At 41.8% G+C, this 26,014-nt stretch overlaps 1 protein-coding gene across 3 annotated transcripts in view; it reads right to left on the bottom strand.

The window, feature by feature from the left end:
* The window catches only part of LOC122539816 (gasdermin-A-like), a 70,524-nt gene extending 44,948 nt beyond the window's left edge, over positions 1-25,576 (bottom strand). Inside the window, exon 1 of one of the 3 annotated variants that reach the window (XM_043674884.1) lies at positions 25,503-25,576. The gene's annotated coding sequence lies outside the window, so the exon portion shown is untranslated. Of the gene's footprint in view, positions 1-5,268; positions 5,683-25,502 lie in introns of those variants that run through there. The other 2 variants (XM_043674882.1, XM_043674883.1) reach the window with 2 other exon arrangements.
* Positions 25,577-26,014: the final 438 nt, after the last annotated feature.

The raw sequence follows: 26,014 nt of genomic DNA on the forward strand, positions 1-26,014 counted from the left end.
TGGGTAAGTTGTTGGAGGGAATTCTGAGGAACAGGGTGTACATGTATTTGGAAAGGCAAGGACTGATTAGGGATAGTCAACATGGCTTTGTGCGTGGGAAATCATGTCTCACAAACTTGATTGAGTTTTTTGAAGAAGTAACAAAGAGGATTGATGAGGGCAGAGTGGTGGACGTGATCTATATGGACTTCAGTAAGGCATTCGACAAGGTTCCCCAAGGGAGACTGGTTAGCAAGGATAAATCTCATAGAATACAGGGAGAACTAGCCATTTGGATACAGAATTAGCTCTAGGTAGAAGATAGAGGGTAGTGGTGGAGGGTTGTTTTTCAGACTGGAGGCATGTGACCAGTGGAGTGCCACAAGGATCGGTGCTGGGTCCACTACTTTTAATCATTTATATTAATTATTTGAATGTGAGCATAAGAGGTACAGTTAGTAAGTTTGTAGATGACACCAAAATTGGAGGTGTAGTGGACAGCGGAGGTGGTTACCTCAGACTACAACGGGATCTTGATCAGATGAGCCAATGGGCTGAGAAGTGGCTGATGGAGTTTAATTTAGATAGATGTGAAGTGCTGCATTTTGGGAAAGCAAATCTTAGCAGGACTTATACACTTAGTGGTAAGGTCCTAGGGATCCTAGGGAGTGTTGCTGAACAAAGAGACCTTGGAGTACAGGTTCATAGCTCCTTGAAAGTGGATCGCAGGTATATAGGGTAGTGAAGAAGGTGTTTGGTATGCTTTCCTTTATTGGTCAGAGTATTGAGTACAGGAGTTGGGAGGTCATGTTGAGGCTGTACAGGACATTGGTTAGGCCACTTTTGGAATATTGTGTGCAGTTCTGGTCTCCTTCCTATCAGAAAGATGTTGAAAAACTTGAAAGGGTTCAGCAAAGATTTACAAGGACGTTGCCAGGGTTGGAGGTTGAATAGGCTGGGGCTGTTTTCCCTGGAGCGTTGAAGGCTGAGGGATGACCTCATAGAGTTTTATAAAATCATGAGGGGCATGGATAAGGTAAATAGACAAAGTGTTTTCCCTGAGGTGGGGAGTCCAGAACTAGAGGGCATAGGTTTAGGGTTAGAGGGGAAAGATATAAAAGAGACCCATGAGGCAACTTTTTCACACAGAGGGTGGTGCGTGTATGGAATGAGCTGCCAGAGGAAGTGGTGGTGGCTAGTACAATTGTAACATTTGAAAGGCATCTGGATGGGTATATGAATAGGAAGGGTTTGGAGGGATATGGGCTGGGTGCTGGCAGGTAGGACTAGATTGGGTTGGGATATCTGGTCGGCATGGAGGAGTTGGACTGAAGGGTCTGTTTCCTTGCTGTACATCTCTATGACTCTATGACTCTATGACTCTAAAACATACAGTTAAAGTGTTAAAAAAAAACAAGCATCTGGTATATTATGCTACTCCAGTTTCTCAATGCAGTTATGACTCACTAACACAAAGCACCCTCAGGCTAGCATTGTGTTAATGTAATGTTATTATTATTCACCAAAGTTAAATGATGGCCCTTGCTGTTATGTTCTCAAATAACACAGTTTCTGAAACAGTCATCACAGTGTCTAGCTTACTCACTAACATAGAAAGCTGCATCAATGGTTCTGTTCCTGATATTCTGAGTAAAGGGATTATTAATACAACATACGGAGTTATTTCACATTCATGCACTTGTTACCCACATTCTGTATACAGAGTGTGTTCAATCACTCAAACTGGGATTTTAATGTTCAATGGACATGGGTCAAAGTGGGTGTCATAGCATAGCACCATCCATGTTGTAAGTCAACAGGAATGAAATTAAGGGTAGCTGCTGCCCTTGGGTTACTGGGCAATGTGTAGCATTGAGGTAAATGGCCAGAGACATGGAGCCAGAGAGATCTACAGAGTCTGCTCCATGGAAAAAATGTCTTTCAACTCACCACGTTCACACAGCCCAAAAACAGCCACCCAAATATTCTCATCCAGCACTTGGCCCAAAGCCTTGTATCACAAATGAACATTTAAATACTTCTTCAGTGCTATGACAGCTTCTACCTCTACCACCCTTACAGACTATAGTGAGTTCCAGATTCCCACCAGCCTCTTTTCCTCACATCCTGATAAGCTTCCTGCTCCTTGCCATAAATTTCTGCCCCCGGTCATTGATCCCTCCATCAAGGGGAAACATTTCTCCCTGTCTATCTGTGCCTCTCATAATTTTATACATCTCAGCCTATGTCCCCTTTCAATCTCCTCTGCTTTATGGAAAACAACCCACTCTATCGAATCTCTCTTCAGAACTGAAACTCTCCGACCCAGGTAACATCCTGTTAAATTACCTCTGCAACCTCTCCAGTGCAATCACATCCCTTCTGTTATGTGGATTCCAGAACTGCACACAATCCTCTAGCTGTGGCCTTACCAATGTTTTATACAGTTCCAGTAGAACCTCTCTACTCTATGTTTTGATTAATACAGATAAGTATACCATATACCTTCTTAACCACTTTATCCACCTGTTCTGATATTTGAAGAGACTGGTGGACATGTACACCAATTTTATTAGTTACTGATCAGCCTATCTGACCAGCCATCTACATCCTTCTGTAATCGAAGGCTATCCCAGTCATATTTACCACCTAACCAATTTTTGTATCATCAATGAATTTGCTTTTTTTATTCATTCATAAGATGTTGACATTGCTGGCTAGGCCAGCATTTATTGCCTATCTCTAATTGTCCAGAAGGCAGGTTAGAGTCAACCACATGCTATGACTCTGGAGATATTTGTAAGCCAAACCAGGTAAGGTCTACAAATTTCCTTCCTTAAGGAACATAAGTTAACCAATGGGTTTTTTTCTGACAGCAGACAACGGTTTCAAGGTCACCATTAGATTTTAATTCCATATTTTTATTGAATTCAAGTTTCTCCATCTGCCATGGTGAGATTCAAACCCACAACTCCATGGTATTAACTGGGTCTCTGGATTAATAGTCCAGCAATAATACCCACTATGTAGGTAAAGTTAAAAATCACACCACACCATGTTATAGTCCAACAGATTTAGTCCAACAGAACTTTCAGAGTGCTGCTCCTTCATCAGTTTCCTGAAAGCTAGTGCTTCCAAATAAACCTGTTGGACTATAACTTGGTGTTGCTGATTTTTAACATTGTCCACCCCAGTCCAAAACTGGCATCTCCACATCAAGACTATCTGGGTAGGCTGATGAGGTAGGTAGTCCAGAGGAAGGGATTGTGGGTAAGTGAGTGGGTGGGGGAATCTTCTCTGTGGGGTCCAAGCAGCATTCCTGTTCCCCTCTGCCCTCAGAGAATCCAAAATGAAAAGTCAAACACAATCACAACAGTCCAGTCCCTCCCCATCACCTTGGGTCTAACAAGAAACATGATGTGGAATTAGCTGCTAAATGTTTGCAATAGGACCATGACAATTATATATTAATAAGGTTAATATTAGGCAAGGATCCCTGATGTCAGCTAGAATCCAGCAGGAAACTGGGCAGGATGCCTTGGAAGTCAAAAATGTGGTGCTGGAAAAGGACAGGCAGTCAGGCAGCAGCTGAGGAGCAGGAGAGTCAATTAGATTAGATTACTTACAGTGTGGAAACAGGCCCTTCGGCCCAACAAGCCCACACCGCCCCGCCAAAGCGCAACCCACCCATACCCCTACCTAACACTATGGACAATTTAGTATGGCCAATTCACCTAACCTGCACATCTTTGGACTGTGGGAGGAAACCGGAGCACCCGGAGGAAACCCACGCAGACACGGGGAGAATGTGCAAACTCCACACAGTTAGTCGCCTGAGGCGGGAATTGAACCCCGGTCTCTGGCACTGTGAGGCAGCAGTGATAACCACTGTGCCACCATGCCGCCCAATGTTCGGGAATAAACTCGCAGTCCTCTCTTTCTCCCAGGATTCCTTGAGAATGGAGGGAATGTGTGAGCAGCACTTTATTCTTCCTCGTTCACATTAAAATTGTCCCTTCAAAACTGAAAGTACAGCTCCATCTCTCTCTGTCTCTCTCTCTCTTTCCTTCTCTCCAGCTGCTTGGATTTATACCACAGACAAATGGCTGTGGATATTGGAGGCCAATTAGCTCAGCGTCAGGACATCGCTGCGGAACATCCTCAGGGCAGTGTCTCAGGCCCATCAATCTTCAGCTGCTTCATAATTAATCTCAGCCATAAGGTTAGAAGTGGGAACATCCACTGACGAGTGCACAGTGGTGCGCTCGAGTCACAACTCCTCAGACATTGAAGCAGTCTGCCCAACTGTGTAGCGAGACTTGGGCAATATCTGGGCTTGGGCCAATAAGTGACATTCCTGCCAAAGAAGTTCCAAGAAATAATAGTCTCCTGTGAGTGAGAACACAATGATTCCACTTGATACTTGCGTCACTGGATTCATCACCATTAGCCTTTTGGGGACCAACATTGAACAGAAACTGAACTGGACCAGCCACATAAACACAAAAGATGAGAAGCTGGGGATTTTCTAGCAAGTAACTTACCTCCTGACTTCCTAAATCCTGCCCACTATCTAAAAGATAGAAGGCAAGAGTCTAATGGAATAGCCTCTCCTTGGCTGGTTGAGTTCAAGGTAAAACACTCAAGAAACTCAGCACTATCCAAGACCATCGCTGCAGGATATAACATCAATAATGTTCCCTGCAGTAGCTTGCTACAGCTGCTTCGATAACACTTATCAACACATAACTGCATAACCCGGACTTGGAAATCTATTACTGCTGAGTCAAAACCATGGAACCCACCTCCTGCCAACAGTGTGGGTGTACCCACACCACATTGAATGCTGTGGTTAGAGATGATAGCTCACTACCATCTTCTCCTTCTCAAAGGTAATTAGGAATGGGTAACAAATACTGTCCTGGCCAACAACTTCCACATCACGTGAATGGTCATGAATAAAACAGGGTCTGTCTTCTTCCATTCACTCGTTCTCTCTTGCTTTTCTCATTCTTTCCGTCTTTTCCTCCTTTCACAATTTTCTCTAATCTCTCTTCCCAGCTCTTCTCAAACACTTGGTCCTCACAGGTCTATTTTGCCCCTCCTTTCTCTTCTTCCATTGTGTTCTAACTCTTTCTCCCCGTCCTCATCTTCTCACCCTTCTCTACTCTCTTCCCCCTTACCCTCCTACTCATCACTCCCCCAGCCGGCTCTCTCTCACACAAGCGCCTGCGAATGTAATGCTTTAGTTCAGAACAAGTATAGATTCGCAGTAATGGGGAGACTCACTCAGACACACGACAGTTCTCTATCTCTCCCCAAAAGCACGACAGTGATATCCGATAGACTTGTGTTGCTTACTTCGCTTCTGTCCTTCAGTCCGGCGCGACGCTGACATAATTTGTGTTGATCTTGACTTTTAAACTACCATCGCAGACAGTGTGGAATTTCCAATGACATTGCAGGGAACACCCTTCGTTCAAGAAACATTTCACAATCTTTAGTCAGAGTGGGGGTGGTGAGGAAGATAGTCATTGCGTAATTTCCATGATGATGATATCCTTGCCACGTCTCTTGATATACACAATTACATTCTGCATGCATGAGATTTTGGACAGGTTTTGTAAACTATACGTTTTGGGTAAACAGCATCTCCGTCGGCAAGAAGAAAGATAACTTCCTCATACAGAAGAGTCTTGGTTTCTGAACATTCAATAACAGTATTTTAGTGAGATTCCATTGATATGATACACTTCCCTTTGTGTAAGAACAGTTTAATAATACAAATGAAATGGCATTTAGGGGTAAGTGTAATTATTCCTTAAAAGAGAGAGTTTTGAACAATTATGTTTTCTCCCCATTGGTAGTTACGCCATCAGCCTCTACAATTCTGGAAGACTTGGGGGAGATGGTGGTCTAACTGTAAAATCACACTGTGGAGGTGTTGGTGTTGAACTGGGGTGGACAAAGTTAACAATCAGGCGACACCAGGTTATAGTCCAACAGGTTTATTTGGAGGTACTAGGTTTCACAGTGTTGCTCCTTCATCAGGTAACTAGTGGGGCAGGATCATAAGGCACATAATTTATAGTGAAAGATCATAGCATCATACAATTAAAACAATACATTGAACAAACCAAGATTGCTGTTAAATCTTTCACCCTTTTAGAATGAGTTGCAGGTTTCCGTTCATTAATATGCAAATCCCAGAACTTCTTATAAGTCACATTCTCAAAATAACAATGATTCGGAGATGCCGGTGTTGGACTGGGGTGTACAAAGTTAAAAATCACACAACACCAGGTTATAGTCCAACAGGTTTAATTGGAAGCACACTAGCTTTCGGAGCGATGCTCCTTCATCAGGTGATAATGGAGGGCTCGATCATAACACAGAATTTATAGCAAAAATTTGCAGTGTGATGTAACTGAAATTATACATTGAAGAATTGATTGAAGAATCAATTCTTCAATGTATAATTTCAGTTACATCACACTGCAAATTTTTGCTATAAATTCTGTGTTACGATCGAGCCCTCCACAATCACCTGATGAAGGAGCGTCGCTCCGAAAGCTAGTGTGCTTCCAATTAAACTTGTTGGACTATAACCTGGTGTTGTGTGATTTTTAACATCAAAATAACAAGGTTTTATAAAAAAAAGGTGACATCTCAGCTCAGACAATGCATTAAAGATGTGAGGTTAGAGTTTGTCTGTATCCCAATTTTGAGTCAGACTGGTTCTATTTCCAAAGCAGGAATTTATAAAATGTTGTGTGGACTGATTGCCTGCATTGACTGGCTACTGATTGTGTGCGTTTTGAACAAAAATAGAATGTATCTGCAAATGCAATTCTGCAAATGCAAATTCACCCCATAGACTTATATGTGTGTGTGTGCATGTGTGTGTGTGCATGTGAAGGAGAGAGAGAGAGAGTGAGCATGTTTGTGTCTGTGTGTGTGTATGTGAGTGCGCATGAGAGAACGTGTGTTTGCGTGTGTACGTGCTTGGTAGAGAGTGTGCGTGAGTGCGATTGTAAAATCACAAGTTTAGCAATTCCGAAGGACAAGTTAATCACCTCAGGACATGGATTTTAATACGATCATGTGGCTTGAGTAATTTACATTTGTTTAATACCTTTAGAATATAAGACTCGCGACAGTAATAGTGACTGCAACCGATTGTTGTGAAAATCCATCTGGCTCACTAATATCCTTTAGGGAAGAAAATCTACCATCCTTACCCGATTTGGCCTGCATGTTGCTCCAGATCCATAGCAACATGATTGACTCTTAGATGGCCTTTGAAATGGTCTCTGAAACCTGACTAATTCAAGAATGATTAGGTATGGGCAACAAATGCTGAGCTTTCCAGAAACATCCAGATCCCATGGAAGAATAAAGAAATGTAATTACATTATACTTCTTCCCCTCTTAATTAAAATCATTGACAAAGCTTTTGGTCATCTGCCCTACATGACCCCTTGTTGCTGTTTATGATGCTCCTGTGACGCAATGTGGGATGTTTCAATATGTTATGTGCACTACTTAAATATAAGTTGTTGTTGCTATAGTCTACCAAGTTGTATAGAACCCTACATGTGATATTTAAGTGGATACTTACATTTCTGCATCTGGAGGTTTTGAGTGGGTAAAGCATGTTAACTCTGTTTTTGATTGACAGTGTGACATTTTTCGAGGACCACAACATTGCATATGGTCTTAATTATTTGCACACATCTAGACATTCTACCTATCTTGGCTTGACAGGGTAAATATTGAGAGGATGCTTCCCCTTGTGGGGGTATCTAGCACTAGGGGGCACTGTTTAAAGATCAGAGTCTTCCATTGAAAACAGAGATGATGAGGAATTTATTCGCTCAAAGAGCAGTTTGTATTTGGAATTCTCTTCCACAGAGAGCAATACAGGTTGGGTCATTGCATATATTCAAGGCTGGATTAGACAGGGTTTTGGGCAGGGGGACAACAGGAAAAAGGAGTTAAGGTGACAATCGGATTAGCCCTCGCTGGCAGACCAGGCTCAATTGGTCAAACAGCCTACTCCTATTTCTTATGATATTTGATATTTTAACATGTTAGCCATTTTGACATTCATAATAATTTTATATTTTATAGATTTCCATAATAATTTGCAGACATATCAAGCAAAACCATTGACAGATAAGATCAAGTGGACGTGATAAAAATAGGTAGAAAAATGACAAGATGCACCACTAACTCAGCATTAACTATGAGCTGGGGAGGGTGATGGGCACACAGATGATGGGCTCAGTAACCAGCCTGTAACCTGACAGTCCCACTTCCTGTTACATTTCAGTGATAGGGCCGTGTCTTTTGGGTACATTTTGCAGGAGCCCCATCTGTATCCTGAACGAGGCACAGAGTGTCATTGGGTTTCCTGCTTCTGCGATTTTCATGCCATAATGCGTAAGAGTATATGTAGGCCAATAGGCCCTGTTCAGGATACAGATGGGGCTGTATCAGCCCATTTAGGCTACTCTACCATTCAAGGAGATTGAGTCTGATCTGAAAATCATCAGCTTCACTTTCCTGCCTTTTCCTAGTAACCACATATTTAATGACCCCGCCTCGGTGACCCTCTGTGGTAAAGGGTTCCAGAGATTGACGATCCACTGAGAGAAGAAATTCCTCCTCATCTCTGTCTTAAAAGTGCGTTGCCTTATTCTGTGATTATGCCGTCTGGTCCTGGACTTGCACACAAGGGAAAAAATAATTCTACATCTACCCTGTCAAGTCCCTAAGAATCTTGCATGTTTCAATAAGGTCACCTCTCATTCTTCTGTATTCCAATGAGTACAGGCCCAATTTACTCAACCTCTCCTTAAAAGACAATCCCTCAATATCTGGCATAAGCCTGGTGAACTTTCTCTGGACTGCTTCCACTGCCAGTATACCTTTCCTTAGATTAAGGGATCCAAATGGTTAACAGTATCCCAGCTGTGGTATGTTAGTGCCTTGTGCAGTTTTAGCAAAACCTCCCTCCTTTCATACACCATCCCTTTTGAAATAGAGGCAAACATTATTTTTGCCCTGGTGCCTGCTGAACTTGGATGCTTTTTGTGACTCATGGATAAGGGCTCCTAATTCCCTCTGTACTGTAGCTTTTTGCAGTCTTTTCCCATTTAAATAATATTCAACTCCTCTATTCTTAGTGCCAAAGTGTATAATCTCACATTTCCCCACATTATATTCCAAGTTTTTGCCCACTCTCTTGTCTCTATCCCTCTACAGACTCTTTGTGGCATCCTCACCATTTGCCTTACTGCTATTTTTGTGTCATATGCAATCTTGGCATTTACTTGCCTCATCTAAGTCATTAATGTATTGTAAATAATTGTGGCCCAGCACTGATCCTTGTGTCACACCACTAGGTACAAACTGAAATCCTAAAAATGCCTCACTTATCCCAACTCTGTCTTTTATTTGTTAGTCAATCCTGTATCAATGATAACAACTGACTTCCAATGCTATGGACATTTATTTTATTAAGTAAACTAAAGTGTGGGACCTTATCAAACACCTTCTGAAAATCCAAATATATTACAACCATTGCTTCCTCTTTACTTAGCCTGTTAGTTACCTCCTCAAAGAATTTTTACACCCTCCCTGATCTCCCAGCTTCTAAAGGGTGTGAGGGTTAGAATCAAAGCCATTGAGAATGTAATAGACTGACAATAAAAATCTGCCTTATCCCTCTTCTTTATTTTACAGAATAGCAAAATGGTGTGAAATATAATGCCATTGACCCTGAATAGAATACACAGATTCAACCACCGGATACTGCACAATATCTGTCAACAAACCACATACATTTCAAATCTCATCATGTGTAGTATGATTGCAACACAATCATTTTGCACCAAGTACCAAAATAAGGAGGACTTGTCAGTTGTTGAGATCTCAGAATTCGGAACAGATCACAACAACTTTCCCACTAGAGATCGCTTGCCGGTCACCATCATTTCAACTTCTGGCATTTCAAGACCTCATCAAATGAATAGTGAAAGAGAGCTCATTATAAGCATTTCCCATCAGACAGTGAAATCATTATTTCCACCAACAAATCAATGCCTGCCACAACAATTCTCAGCAAGTATTAAGATAATGAGCAACAAAGAGCAATGATATTCAAACGAGGCCTAGAGATATAAGATGCTGAACAAAAGCCTTCAAACAAGCTTCAAAGAGGAGATTTGTGCAGTATGGGTTGGCACAGTGCCAACCAGACTTGGAAATACATTTTAAAGTCATTAAGTACCAGCTAATTGGTTCATTTACTTTGCAATATTGATATAGAACATAGAACATTGCAGCGAAGTACAGGCCCTTTGGCCCTCGATGTTGCTCCAACCTGTGGAACCAATCTGAAGCCCCATCTAACCTACACATTTCTGTTTTCATCCATGTGTCCATCCAATGAGCATATAAATGCCCTTAAAGTTGGTGAGGTAAAAACAAGGACTGCAGATGCTGTAAACCAGAGTCTAGATTAGAGTGGTGCTGGAAAAGCACAGCAGGTCAGGCAGCATCCGTGGAGCAGGGAAATGGATGTTTCAGACAAAATTCCCTTAATCAGGAATAGAGATAGGGTGCCTGCAGAGTGGAGAGATAAATGAGAGGGGGGTGGGGGTGGGGAGAAAGTAGCATAGAATACAAAGGTGAATGGTGGAGTTCACCAGTTTCCTCATTTGGGGTGAGGTGGGGGAAGTACTCTTTGCTACCTTCTCCCAACCTCTTCTCTGACCTATGCTACTTTCTCCCCACCCCCACCCCCCTCATTTATTTCTCCACTCTGCAGGCACCCTGCCTCTTTTCCTGATGAAGGGCTTTTGCCCGAAATTTTGATTTTCCTGCTCCTCAGATGCTGCCTGACCTGCTGTGCTTTTCCAGCACCACTCTCATCCAGACTTAAAGTTGGTGAGTCTATTACTGTTGCAGGCAGTGCGTTCCATGTCCCTGCTGCTCTCTGAGTAAAGAAATTACCACTGACGTCGGTCCTATATCTCTCACCCCTCAATTTAAAGCTACGTCCCCTCATGCTCGCCATCACCATCTGAGGACAAAGGCTTCACTGTCCACCCTATCTAACCCTCTGATTATCTTTTATGTCTCAATTAAGGGACCTCTCAACCTTCTTCTCTCTAACAAAAACAGCTTCAAATCCCTCAGTTTTTCCTCATAGAACTTTCCCTTTATACCAGACAGCATCCTAATATATGATATTTATTTAATTATAAAGTAACACAGCAACGTGTTATAGTGATGCGTGTGAAACTTGCCAACACACTCATGCACAAGCCTAAAAGAAATGAGTATGACCTTACAGTATTACCCATCATAAATGTACATTATCCGCATACATACAGAGGAAACAGTTACGCAATGATGTTGTACTGGAAGGACACTGGTTTAAAACCCACTATTGCAAGTGGCACCATTTAAGTTCAATTAATTGTAAAATTATTGGAATTAAAATCTAGTCTTAGTGATGGCAACCATGAAACTATCACCAATTGTAAAATTCTTCTGGTTTTATTCTCCCTTAGAAATATCTCACCTCTGCATCCCCAAAGCCTATCCATCATCCACAAGGCACAGGTCAGGAGTGTGATGGAATACTTCCCACTTGCCTGGTTGGGTGCAGCTCCACAAACACTCAGGACAAAGTAAAACATGTGATTGGTACCACATCTACAAGCATCCAGTCCCTCCCCTGCTGTTCAGTAGCGTACTATCTGCAAGATGCACTGCAGACATTCACCAAAGATCCTTAGACAGCATCTTCCAAACCCATGACCACTTCCATCTAGAAGGACAAGGGCAGCAGATACATGGGAACACCACCACCTGCAAGTTGCCCTCCAAGTCACTCACCATCCTAACTTGGAAATATATCATGGTTCCTTCACTGTCACTGGGTCTAAATCCTGGAATCCCCTCCCTAAGGACATTGTGGGTCAACCCACAGTGCATGGACTGCAGCGGTTCAAGAGGCAGCTTACCACCATCTTCTCAAGGGCAACTAGGGATGAGCTATAAATACTGGCCAGTCAGCAATGCCCACAAAAGAATAAAAACAACTTTAATCCTTACCTGATGAGGCAACTCCAGGTCCACACTAATGTGGTTGACTTTTGGCTGTTCTCAAGGGATGGACAACAAATGTGGGTCTTACCATTAATGCTCACATCCCATGAAGGAATTATTAAAAATGCCAATCCACATTTTACAAATCCCTTGTCCTTCTTAAGCTTCACTGTCTTCCAAACCTCCAAAAATATCACCCTCATATTTCAACCCATTTCTGTACTTGCCCCAGAACTCCCTTTCCTCTGTCTGTGGCTTGTGTGAACCCTTCTTCTCTTTGACTCACCACTTATTATGTGCCTTTATCTGTTTAGATCTGAAAGCCTGGAAATTCCTTCTTTAACTTTCCTGCCTCTTCCACTTCGCAAAACCTTGCCCTTCGTCTAACTCTCGATGGCCTGTCACAATACTGCTTTCTTTGACTCAACATTCTTTTTTGTCTGAATTTGTCTCTGTGAAGCATCTTGCTTCATCTTCACATAAAGACACCGTAGAAAAGCAAGTTTCTTTCTTGAACATTGTCACTGATTAAAGTGCAACGATAATTACAAACAGAGAGAAGTTTTTAGCTTGAATCATGTATGAAAATAATGTGAAACATCTACTGGCTAAGCATTTATAACCTGCCAAATTATTTGTATATCGTTATATTCATCTCAGTTTCTTGCTGGACTAATCTCAGTTGTGATGAGGCAGATAACATAGTCAAAAACCTTCTGATTCATTTACACCTACCTAGTCTTAAAACACGTAAAGGTGGATAAATCCCTGGAACATGATGAGGTGTACTTTAGAAATCTATGGGGAGCTAGGGAAGTGATTGCTGTGCCTCTTGCTGAGATATTTCTGTCATTAATAGTTACTGGTGAGTTTTGGGAAGACTGAAGGTTGGCTAACGTGATGCCACTATTTAAGAAAGGTGGTAAGGAAAAGCCAGGGAACTATAGACCAGTGAGCCGGACGCTGGTGGTGGGCAAGTTGTTGGAGGGAATGCTGAGGAACAGGATTTACATGTACTTGGAAAGGCAAAGAAGGATTAGGGATAATCATGATGGCTTTGGACACAGGAAGTAGTGTCTCACTAACTTAATTGAGTTTGTTTGAAGAGAATGGATGAAGGTGGAGTGGTGGATGTGATCTATATGGACTTCAGTAAGGCCTTCGACAAGGTTCCGCGTGGTAGACTTGTTAGCAAGGTTATATCTCATGGAATACAGAGAGAGCTAATCATTTGGATGTAGAATTGGCTCAAAGAAAGAAGACAGAGGGTGGTGGTGAAGGGTACTTTTCAGACTGGAGGCCTGTGACCAACGTTGTGCCACAAGGATTGGTGCTGGGTCCACTGCTTTTTGTCATTTATACAAATGATTTAGATGTGAATGTAAGAGATATGGTTCGTAAGTTGCAGATGACATCAAAATTAGGGGTGCATTGGACAGCGAAGACGGTTACCTCAGAGTACAATGGGACCTTGATCAGATGGGCCAATGAGCCGAGGAATGTCAGATGGAGTTTAATTTAGATAAATGTGAGGTGCTGTTTTTTGGAAAAGCAAATCAGGGCACGATTTAAACACTTAATGGTACAGTCCTGGGGAGTGTTACTGAACAAAAAGACTTTCAAGTGGGTATCTCCTAGAGAGTAGAGTCCCAGGATAATGAAGAAGGTGTTTGGTATGCTTGTCTTTATTGGTCAGTGCATTGAGTATAGGGGTTGAGATGTCATGCTGCGCTGTACAGGACATTATTTAGGCCACTTTTTGAATATAGTGTGCGATTCTGGTCACCCTGCTATAGGAAGGATGTTGTAAAACTTGAAAGGGTTCAAAAATGATTTACAAGGAAGTTGCCAAGGTTAGAGGGTTTGAGCTACAGGGAGAGGTTGAATAGGCTGGGGCTATTTTCCCTGGAGCATCAGAGGCTGAGAGGTGACCTTATAGAGGTTTATAAAATCATGAGGGGCATGAATAAGGTAAAAAGACAAGGTCTTTTCCTTGGAGTGGGGAGGTCCAAAACGAGAAGTTTAAGGTGAGCAGGGAAAGATTTAAAAATGACCCAAAGGGCAACATTTTATCACAGAGGGTGGTACAAGTATGGAATGTGCTGCCAGAGGAAATTGTGGAGGCTGATACAATTACAACATTTAAAAGGCATCTGGTTGGGTACATAAATAGGAAGGGTTTAGAGGGAGATGATCTAAATGCTGGCAAATTGGTCTAGATTTATTTAGGATCTCTGGTTGGACCGAAGGGTGTATTTCCGTGCTGTACATTTCTATGACTCTATGACTCCTTGAGCTGACTGCAATCCAAATCTGCATTTTCACACAAAATTGTGTGCCATCTTGGTCAAAATCATGCACGGCCATGAGATAAAATTATCAGTTTAAATTCACTTTAATACCAAAAGCATAAAATTAGACAAACTGTGAGGGAACAAAAGTGCATAAAGTCTAATTACGGTATAGGTCCTGGTACATAAACATGCATCAGTGGAGTCAAATCTATAAATCCAAGTTTGACTGACACCCTGCCAGCCTCTACTACATAGATTTCTTCTCTGAAGCCAAATTGATGCACCTGTAAAGACAGTCAGGAGGCAGCACTCCCTTTAAACCAGTGAAATGAATCACATTTTTAATCAGACATCATCTGGGTCTCAGCCCAAGAGAGTTGCTGCATGTGTGTGACTGTTTTTTTTGTGTGTGCTATCAGTATTATAATGAGCAATGGGCAATGCTAATTAAAGAGTTTGTTGGCACAGGATTTCTTTTTGAAACTGGGAGCAGTGTTTCTAATGTGATCCAGCTTCTCAACTGGAACTGGCTGAATGGAAAAGTAAACCGCAGAAACCTGCACAGCTTCCGTTCCATTAGATCTGACAAATGGATCAAATTAATCACAAAGCCTCCTGCTTGGTACAGAATCGAGCACAATGTTGCAGCTGCTGCAGGTTTGGAAATAAAAGGCAAAGCTGCTGAAGAAACTCAGCAGGTATCACAGCATCAGTGGAGAGAGCAACAGAATTAGCATTTAATGTCGAAGACCTTCATCAGAATTATTTAACTCAGTATTCTTCCAGAATTTTCTGCTTCTATTTCAAAGTTCTGACTGGTCTCTGCAAGACCTCTTTTGATCTTTCCCCAGAGTAAGCGCCTTATTTCTTCTGAAGATGAACCTAAAACATGATTCACACTAAAACCAGCATCAAGCATAAGCACATACGAACTAGGAGCAGGAGTAGGCAGTTCAGACTCTCAATTCTTCTCTGCCATGCAATATGATCATGGCTGATTTCATCTCAGCCTCAACCCCACTTTCCTGCTCCTTCCTATAACCCTTTAACCCATTCCTAATTAAAAATCTGTCTATCTCTTCCTTACACAATGTCCCAGTATTCACCACACTTTGTGGCAGTGAATTCCACAGATTCATGATGCTATTCGATGAAAAATTGCTCCTGTTCCTTGTTTAAAATCTGCTACCCCTTAGCTTAAAACTATGACCTCTCATTTTAGTTTGTCTGACATGAAGAAACGTGCTTTGTCTGATTTTCCAATCCCCTTTAGCATTTTTTATAACACACAAATAGATCTCCTTTCATTCTTCTAAACTCTAGACACATCTAAACTGCTCAATCTCTCTTCATAAGACAAACTCCTCATCTCTGGAATTAATCGAGTGAACCTCCTCTGAACTGCCTCCAATGCAACTCCATCATCCTCAATTAAAGGGACCAAAATAGCACACAGTACTCCAGGTGAGGACTTATTAATGCCTTGTCCACTTGAAACAACACTCCCTACTTTTCCACTCCAATGCTTTAGTAATAGATGCCAAAATTTTGCTTGCCTTCTTTATTACCTGCCATACCTGCATTCACAATGACACCCAGATCCCTCTGCACTGAAGCACTCTGAGGTTTTGCTCCATTTAGGTAATAAGTTTCCTTTCTATTCCTTCGAACCAACATGGGTAACCTCACATTTATCCAAGTTAAACTTCATCTGCCAAAATTTGGACCATTCACCTAACCCAACCATATCCATCTGTCAATTTATTATTTCTTTGTTGCAATTTGCTTTCCCACCTATTTCAGTATCATCTGCAAACATGGCTATAGTACGTTCTATCCCTGCATCCAAGTTATGAATAAAGTTTATAACTACTGTAGTTGGGGCCTGAGGAACAAAGTCTGGGGCAACTAACCCCCATCCGTGCCAACTAGTTACATCTTGCTAATCAGGAAAAGACCAGTTATCCCGACTCTCACTGTAGCACCTTTAACTGAAGCACTTCAGAGGAGGATTATAAAACAAAATATGAATGACTGACTTAAGGACCCAGAAGATAAAGCCAGTAAACCTGGGGAATAGCACATATTGGTCTGACTTATCTCATGTAGTTCAAAACAGGGATCCAGTATGACTAATATATTCCTTTCCTATTTTATGTGTTTTCCTCTGCGATGTCTTAGGTTTGATGACCAAACTCTAGGTCACAGTTAGGTTTTAAGGAGTGTCCAGAAGCAGGAAAGAAAGGTCAAGAAGCAGAGAGGAGTACAGAGGCATTCCCTGTGCTTGTGTCCATGCCAGCTGAAGACAAATGAATGTAGAAATGGTGCAACTGAACATTTCGTTTGATATTCTCAAGTACCAGTTATAATTACGTGCTGTGATAATGTTACAAAACTATTTGCAGAAATTGTGTTAAGTTTATAATCAGCCATTGGTGATGATGCAGAATCCATTGTAATTTGCACTGTAGACTATGAAAGTACTGCTGCCATTCACAGCCCATTACAACACATATTGTACTCAATCGGTACTGTGTACATTTCATATATAGATACATAGAATATTACAGCGCTTCAGCCCTCGATGTTGCGCCGACCTGTGGAACCAATCTGAAGCCATCTAACCTACACTATGCCATTCTCGTCCATATGCCTTTCCAACAACCATTTAAATGCCTTTAAAGTTGGTGAGTCTACTACTGTTGTAGGCAGTGCGTTCCACGCCCCTACCACCTCCTACATCTGTCCGATATCTATCACCCCTCAATTTAAAGCTTGGCCCCTCATGCTAGCCATTGCCATCCGAGGAAAAAGGATCTCCCTGTCCACCCTAAAAATCCCTCTGATTATCTTATGTGTCTCAATTAAGTCACCTCTCAACCTTCTTCTCTCTAATGAAAACAGTCACATGTCCCTCAGCCTTTCCTCATAAGACCTTCCCTCCATACCAGGCAACATCCCAGTAAATCTCTTCTTTCCAAAGCTTCCATATCCTTCCTACAATGTGGTGACCAGAACTATATACAATACTCAAAATGTAGCCACACCAGAGTTTTGTATAGCCACAGCATGATCTCATGGTTCCAAACTCGATCCCTCTACCAATAAAAGCTAACACATCGTATGCCTTCTTAACAACCCTATCAACCTGGGTGGCAACTTTCAAGGATCTATGTATCTGGACACTGAGATCGCTCTGCTCATCTATACTACCAAGAATTTTACCATTAGCCCAGTACTCTGCATTCCTGTTACTCCTTCCAAATGAATCACCTCATACTTTTCCACATTAAACTCCATTTGCCACCTCTCAGCCCAGCTCTGCAGCTTATCTATGTCCCTCTGAAACCTACAACATCCTTCGTCACTATCCACAACTCTACCGACCTAAATGTCATCCTCAAATTTACTAACACATTCTTCTATGCCCTCATCCAGGTCATTTATAAAAATGACAAACAACAATGGATGCAAAACAGATGCTTGCGGTACCCCACTAGTAACTGAACTCCAGGATGAATATTTCCCATCAACCACCACCCTTTGACTTCTTTCAGCTAACCAACTTCTGATCCAAACTGTTACATCACCCTGTATCCCATGCTTCTGTATTTTGTGCAACAGCCTACCGTGGGGAACCTTATCAAATGCCTTACTGAAATCCATATACACCACATCAACTGCTTTACCCTCATCCGCCTGTTTGGTCACCTTTTCAAAGAACTCAGTAAGGTTTGTGAGGCATGACCTACCCTTCACAAAACCGTGTTGACTATCCCTAATCAACTTACTCCTTTCTAGATGATTATACATTTGATCTCTTCTAACCTTTTCCAACAATTTACCCACAACCAAAGTAAGGCTCACAGATCTATAATTTCCAGGATTGTCTCTACTCACCTTCTTGAACAAGGGAACAACATCTGCTATCCTCCAGTCTTCTGCCACTATTCCTGAAGACAATGATGACATAAAGATCAAAGCCAAAGGCTCGGCAATCTCCTCCCTGACTTCCCAGAGAATCCTAAGATAAATCCCATCTGGCCCAGGAGACTTATCTATTTTTACACTTTCCAGAATTGCTAATACCTCCGTCGTATGCAACTCCCACCCATTTAGTCTAGTGGCCTGTATCTCAGTGTTCTCCTCGACCACATTGTCTTTTACTAATGTGAAACCTGATGAAAAGTATTTATTTAGCACTTCCCCTATCTCCTCTGACTCCATAAACAACTTCCCTCTACTATGCTTGATTGACACTAATCTTACTTAAATGTTGAATCAGATTTCAACTGTGTTCTACATGTAGCAAGTTTTATATTTCACCAGTCTCTGGGTAACACAGTTTCTTTGGAATTCTTTCTTAGATTATTTACCACAAGATTAACCTGCATTGAAAGAAGATCTTTAACATGCAGCTTGATGTTATACTGAAAGTGAGGGAAAGTTACAGTAAGGGAGGAATTTCATACTCTGACAGTTATGTTTCTGGGATGAATGTTGTGAGAAGAGAGTTTGGTTTGGAGGGGATGGTACTCTAGGATTTTCAATACTGGAAGCGATGATAAGTTGGGAGGGTTATGGTATAGGGAAGTGGGCTGATATAAAGGAGAGTATTGGTACTGGAGGGGATATTATACGAGGAGAATTACAATATTTCACTAGCAACATGATGAAATCAATTCAAGGGAATCCCTAAGGAAATTCCCACTGACAGGTGTTTAAAATCATCTCTGGCAAAATGGTGACTTTCTCAACAGCTCTTAGAGCTGATCATTCCCCAGGGGCCCTTTGAGGATTAATTTTCCCCATGATCATTGCAAAGAGATATGAAGATAAGAGAGGGGGGGACTGACGTTTTGATAAGGGATAGCATTTCAGCTGTACTTAGGGAGGATATTCCCGGAAATACATCCAGGAAGGTTATTTGGGTGGAACTCAGCAATAAGAAAGGGATGATCACCTTCTTCGGATTGTATTATAGACCCCCCCACAATAGTCAGAGGGAAATTGAGAAACAAATTTGTAAAGAGATCTCAGTTATCTGGAAGAATAATAGGATAGTTATGGCAGGGGATTTTAACTTTCCAAACATAGACTGGAACTGCCATAATGTTAAGAGTTTAGATGGAGAGGAAGAGGAATTTGTTAAGCATGTACAAGAAAAGTTTCTGATTCAGTATGTGGATGTACCTACTAGAGAAGGTGCAAAACTTGACCTACTCTTGGGAAATAAGCCAGGGCAGGTGATTGAGGTGTCAATGGAGGGGGGCACTTTGGGGCCAGTGACCATAATTCTATTAGATTTAAAATAGTGATGGAAAAGGATAGATCAGATCTAAAAGTTGTAGTTCTAAATTGGAGAGAAGCCAATTTTGACGGTATTAGGCAAGAACTTTCAAAAGCTGACTGGGGGCAGATGTTTGCAGGTAAAGGGACAGCTGGAAAATAGGAAGCCTTCAGAAATGAGATAACGAGAGTCCAGCGACCGTATATTCTGTTAGGGTGAAAGGAAAGGCTGGTAGGTATAGGGAATGCTGGATGACTAGTGAAGTTGACGGTTTGGTTAAGAAAAAAAAGGAAGCATATGTCAGGCATAGACAGGATAGATCGAGTGAATCTAAGTCTATATAGATCACGTTGACCACTCTGCCCTCATCAATCTTCTTTGTTACTTCTTCAAAAAAACTCAAATAAGTAGTTTGTGAGACATGATTTCCGATGCACAAAACCATGTTGACGATTCCTAATCAGTCTTTCCCTTTCCAAGTACATGTACATCCTGTCCCTCAGAATATAAAGTAGGAGTATACTTAAGACGGAAATCGGGAGGGCAAAAAGGAGACATGAGATAGCTTTGGCAAAAAGAATTAAGGAGGATCCAAAGGGTTTTTACAAATACATTAAGGCCAAAAGGGTAACTGGGGAGAGAATAGTGCCCCTCAAAGATCAGCAAGGCGGCCTTTGTGTGGAGCCGCAGGAGATAGGGGAGATACTAAACGAGAATTTTGCATCAGTGTTTACTGTGGAAGATGGCATGGAAGGTATAGAATGTAGGGAAATAGATGATGATATCTTGAAAAGTGTCAATATTACAGAGGAGGAAGTGCTGGATGTTTTTAAACGCATAAAAGTGGATAAATTCCCAAGACCTGATCAGGTATACCCTTGAACTCTGTGGGAAGCTAGGGAAGTGATTGCTGAGATATTTTCATCATTGATAGTCACAGGTGAGGTGCCGGAAGACTGGAGGTTGGCTAACGTGGTGCCACTGTTTAAGAAGGGTGGTAAGGACAAGCCAGGGAACTATAGACCAGTGAGCCTGACATCGGTGGTGGGCAAGTTGTTGGAGGGAATCCTGAGAAACAGGATGTACATGTACTTGGAAAGGGAAAGACTGATTAGGGATCGTCAACATGGCTTTGTGCATCGGAAATCATGTCTCACAAACTACTTATTTGAGTTTTTTTGAAGAAGTAACAAAGAAGATTGATGAGGGCAGAGTGATCAACGTGATCTATATGGACTTCAGTAAGGCGTTTGACAAGGTTCTCCATGGGAGACTGGTTAGCAAGGTTAGATCTCATGGAATACAGGGAGAACTAGCCATTCGGATACAGAACTGACTCAAAGGTAGAAGACAGAGGGTGGTGGTGGAGGATTGTTATTCAGACTGGAGGCCTGTGACCAGTGGGATGCCACAAGGATCAGTGCTGGGTCCACTACTTTTTATCATTTATATAAATGTTTTGGATGTGAACTTAAGAGGTATAGTTAGTAAGTTTGCAGAAGACACCAAAATTGGAGGTGTAGTGGACAGCAAAGAAGGTTACCTCAGATTACACAGGATCTTTATCAGATGAGCCAATGGGCTGAGAAGTGTCAGATTGAGTTTAATTTAGATAATTGCGAGGTGCTACATTTTGGGAAAGCAAATCTTAGCAGGACTTATACACTAAATGGGTAAAAACAATGACTGCAGATTTCTCCCCACCCTCACCCTCCTCTCATTTATCTCTCCATCCTTCAGGCACTCTGCCTGTATTCCTGATGAAACCCATGACTTGTCCTACCTGCCTATCTTCTTTTCCACCTATCCACTCCACCCTCCTCCCTGACCTATCACCTTCATCCCCTCCCCCACTCACCTATTGTATTCTATGCTACTTTCTCCCCACCCCCACTCTCCTCTCATTTATCTCTCCACCCTTCAGGCACTCTGCCTGTAGTCCTGATGAAAGGCTTTTGCCCGAAACGTCAATTTTACTGCTCCTCGGATGGTGGCTGAACTGCTTTGCTTTTCCAGCACCACTAATCCAGAATTATACACTTAATGGTAAAATACCTAGAGAGTATTGCTGAACAAAGAAACATTGGAGTGCAGGTTCATAGCTCCTTGAAAGTAGAGTCGCAGTATGTAGGATAGTGAAGAAGACATTTGGAATGCTTTCTTTTATCGTCAGAGTATTGGGTAAAAGAGTTGGGAGGTCATGTTGCAGCTGTACAGGGCATTGGTTAAGCCACTTTTGGAATATTGCTGGCTATTCTGGTCTCCTTCCTATCAGAAGGATGTTGTGAAACCTGAAAGGGTTCAGAAAAGATTTACAAGGATGTTGCTAGGGATGGAGGATTTGAGCTATAGGAAGAGGTTGAATAAGGTAGTGCTGCTTTCCCTGGAGCGTCAGCGGTTAAGGGGTGACCTTATAGAGGTTTATAAAATCATGAGGGGCATGGATAGGATAAATAGACAAATGGAATGGGCTGCCAGAAGAAGTGGTGGAGGCTGGTACAATTGCAACATTTAAAAGGCATCTGGATGGGTATATGAATAGGAAGGGTTTGGGGGGGATATGGGCCAGGTGCTGGCAGGTGGGACTAGATTGAGTTGGGATATCTGGCCGGCATGGACGGGTTGGACCGAAGGTTCTGTTTCTGTGACTCTATGACTCTAACTGATTCCCACTAACACCCCATTCAAAATATGTTCTGCAGTCCATCACTTGAATGATAGTAGTGATTGTGAATATTGTCCGGAATTTAAACTTCTTTAGGAGTAATAGTCAACCAACAATGAATTACATGAGAATTTTATCATACAGAAACTTCTCCATTTGGAAATTACAAATATATTTGATCTGATTACATTGAATTAAAGCACAGAAACAGGATGATTAGTCTGTATTTGTGGTCTTTTCAAGTTCCACTCGATTCTCCTCCCACCAATAACATTTCACCCTGTCACCACATCCTCTAGCCTTTCTCCTCACAATCTAGCTTGGCCCTCAGTATATAGATCATTCATATGCAAAGACTTCAGGGATATTCAATGTAGCATAGATTGAGCCGTTTGTTTAAAGGGAGAAAGGATGCTTTCGAAAACAGATTCTTCTGTTCAAAAGATGTTCTTTTAAAATACATCTTCAATATGTCAACCACAAATTCAGCAGAGTGTGAATGCCTTGTCTGACAGGGCAATAAGTTAAAAAATCCTCAGGGAGATGAGTTCTGTATGATTGAAAAGCAGATTTATGGTCATTACTGTCATCAATCCTGAGAGAAAAATAAAACCTGTCACATAGCTGCAGGTTTAATAGTATTTGGGTTTTCATGTCTACCGGCCTTCCTTCCTGTGACTTTAAAGGTCTCTATCTAAAAAAAAAGCTAACGCTAAATCTTTTGGAATTGTGATTCAAGTTGATGTATTTAATCCTTGTGCCTTAAATTTCAATCCCCAAATTGGTTAATGGTACAACACAGAGGACAGCATTTTACCCATCATTGGTACAGCTCAATAATTAGTCTCACTCCCAGCTCTTTCCCCAGACATTTGTAGTCTTCTTTTCACCACGTTTTTATCCAATTAACATTTGAAAGTTATAAATTAATCTGCTATCCTTTCTGCATTCCAGATCACAACAACTCACTACATAATAAAATGTTGGCTCAAGTCTCTTCTGGTACTTTTGCCAATCACCTTAAATCTATGTCCTCTGGCTCCTGACACTTCTGCGCTGGGACTAGTTTTTCTCTATTTATTCTATGAAAAGCCCCTCATAATTTCCAATATCTCTATTATGTCTCCCCATAGTCATCTTTTCTTTAAAGAAAATAACTCTAGCTTATCCAGTTTAACCATAAACTGAAGTCTCAGTCCTGCTCCCATTAATCTCTTCTGCACCTGCACCAAAGCCTTGACATTAGCCTTGAAAGCCTCAGGCTCAGTTGAATTCCAGGATTCTGATCTATCAACAATGTAGGAACAACAATACAGTTCTAAGTCAGTATTATATATGGTTTGGGAGGGTATTGGGGTTTCTGGGCTTGGGGATTGTGGGGACAGAGGGCAGTGGATCCTGAAGTAAAGGCAGGGGAGTAGCTTTCAACAGATACCCCAGACCCTTCCTTGATCAGGTACTGACTTTGATCAGAAAATCACTGAAAGACAATATAAAATAAGGGGTATAATTCAAAAGGAAATGTAGGAACAGCGGCACCTGGATGTATATGTGCACAGATCATTGAAGATGACAGAACAGGCAGAGAGAACAATTAATAGAGCAGACAGTGTCCTTGACTTTATTAATAGGGAGAGAGAGTGCAAGACCAAAGAGGTGATGTTGAATTTGTATAAGAAACGCATTAGCCCTCAGTTGGAGTTTGTGCCAATTCCAAAAAAGATGTGAATACATTGAAGACAGTGCAGAAACAAGATTGCTCCAGGAATGAGAAACTTCAGTGATGATGGTTTGAAGATGTTGGAGGTTGTTCAAGACTCTCCGGGTGGGGTTGCTGCTCAGTGATAGTGTTAGGGTTGGGTCCACGGACTGGGTCTGGCTGGAAAGGGCAGCCTCTCGATACCTTCCGGCCATGGCAGACAGGCCGGGAAATTCTTTGGTTTTGTCTACGTAGAAATTTCAAAGTTCACGAGATTCCATGCGGTGACTATCACTCATCACCATTTCTCAGATTGAAAAATACACAGGAAATGTTTAGGGCATTTATCCTGGTAAAGGATAAAACTTCGCAAAAAATAAAATCTTCCTCATAATATACCCCTTGAATGGTGTATTAAAAGTGGAAAATTGATCGCCATTGGGACTTTGCATCAATCCACTTACCAACTCTTCAGTATATGCTCCAATGGTACCTGCCATTTGACTGTAGTGACTTAAACTGTGACTTAAAAACACTGTTGGTACTATCAGGTCAAATAATCCACTTACACTTCACACTTTCTGGAATTTAATGCTGCTGTCCTTGCCTTCCTTGTTCAAAGCAGGAAAGTAGATGATAAAATAACTGCGTTCAGCAAAATTTTTTATTTCTCTTCTTCCGGGGCTCTGCCTTTTAATTCTAGAGGCATTGAGCTGTACAGCATGGAAACAGACCCTACGGTCCAACTCATCCATGCTGACCAGATGTCTGGTCTCATTTGCCAGCACTATGCCCATATCCCTCTAAAGCCTTCCTATTCATGTGCCTTTTAAATGTTGTAATTGTACCAGCCTCCACCACTTCCTCTGGCAGCTCATTCCAATTACGCTTCTGGTCTCCCTTCTGTCGGAAGGATATTGTGCAATTTGAAAGTATTCAGAAAAGATTTACAAGATGTTGCTATCATTGGAAGGTTTGAGCTTCAGTGAGAGGCTGAAAAGGCTGGGCTATTTTCCCTGGAATGTCGAAGGCTGAGGGGATGACCTTATAGATGTTTATAAAATCATGAGAGGCATGGATAGGGTAAATAGGCAAGGCCTTTTCCCTGGTTTGAGGAAATTCAGAAATAGAGGGCATAGGTTTAGGGTGAGAGAGGAAAAATTTAACACTTTTGTTTAAGCCCATCCTTCATTTAAATCAGGGAGGGTAACAAAGTCGTGATCAAATGACAATGTTCGTCCAAGTCAACTTCCTCAATGATACAGCACATTGTATGAGTACTGAACCATCTGCAGAGATTTTACCAGTAAGGGAAATAGTTGTTATTGGTTGTGGAATGGCCTTTTTTTTAAAAAAAACTGAATTGAAAGGGAAAAGCCTGTCTAAAGAAAGACACAGGACAACATTGGAGACAAAATGCTCCTTATCTCAGAGGAGTTAAAGGCTTACCTTGGAGTAAGAGATGAACCGTGCTCCCTTCAGCAACTTGTTTATTCACGGTCTGGTTTCAAAGTGCGTGCTAACTCTGAACAATTACACAGGAAGCGGTTAGATACAATTTCTGCGATGGAACAGATGAACAGCCTGACCAGTTTCAGGAAGCAGCTCCAACTCTCCACAGAATCTCTGAAGTATTACGCATTGAATGTGGCTGTGCGAGATCACCAAATGAACATCATGACTTAACGCTCTTCTCCTCCCCTTCCCCATATGCTTGCACATTGTTTCTAATCAATAATTGGCCAATGGTCTCTTGAATGCCTCAACTGAACCTCAATACTCCCAGACAGGCCATTCCAGGTCTGCTGGATGGTTTGCTTCACATTTGCCTGTATTTCCAAACACTTTCCATCTGTGCTCTCCCATTCACAAGCTTTTTATGGATGGGAACAGTTTCCCCCTATCTAATCTAGCCAGCCTGCTCATGATTTTGAAAACTTCTATCAGATCTCCTCTTAGCC

This window comes from Chiloscyllium plagiosum, chromosome 33 (assembly GCF_004010195.1).
Source record: "Chiloscyllium plagiosum isolate BGI_BamShark_2017 chromosome 33, ASM401019v2, whole genome shotgun sequence".
NCBI classification, from domain to species: Eukaryota; Metazoa; Chordata; class Chondrichthyes; order Orectolobiformes; family Hemiscylliidae; genus Chiloscyllium; species Chiloscyllium plagiosum.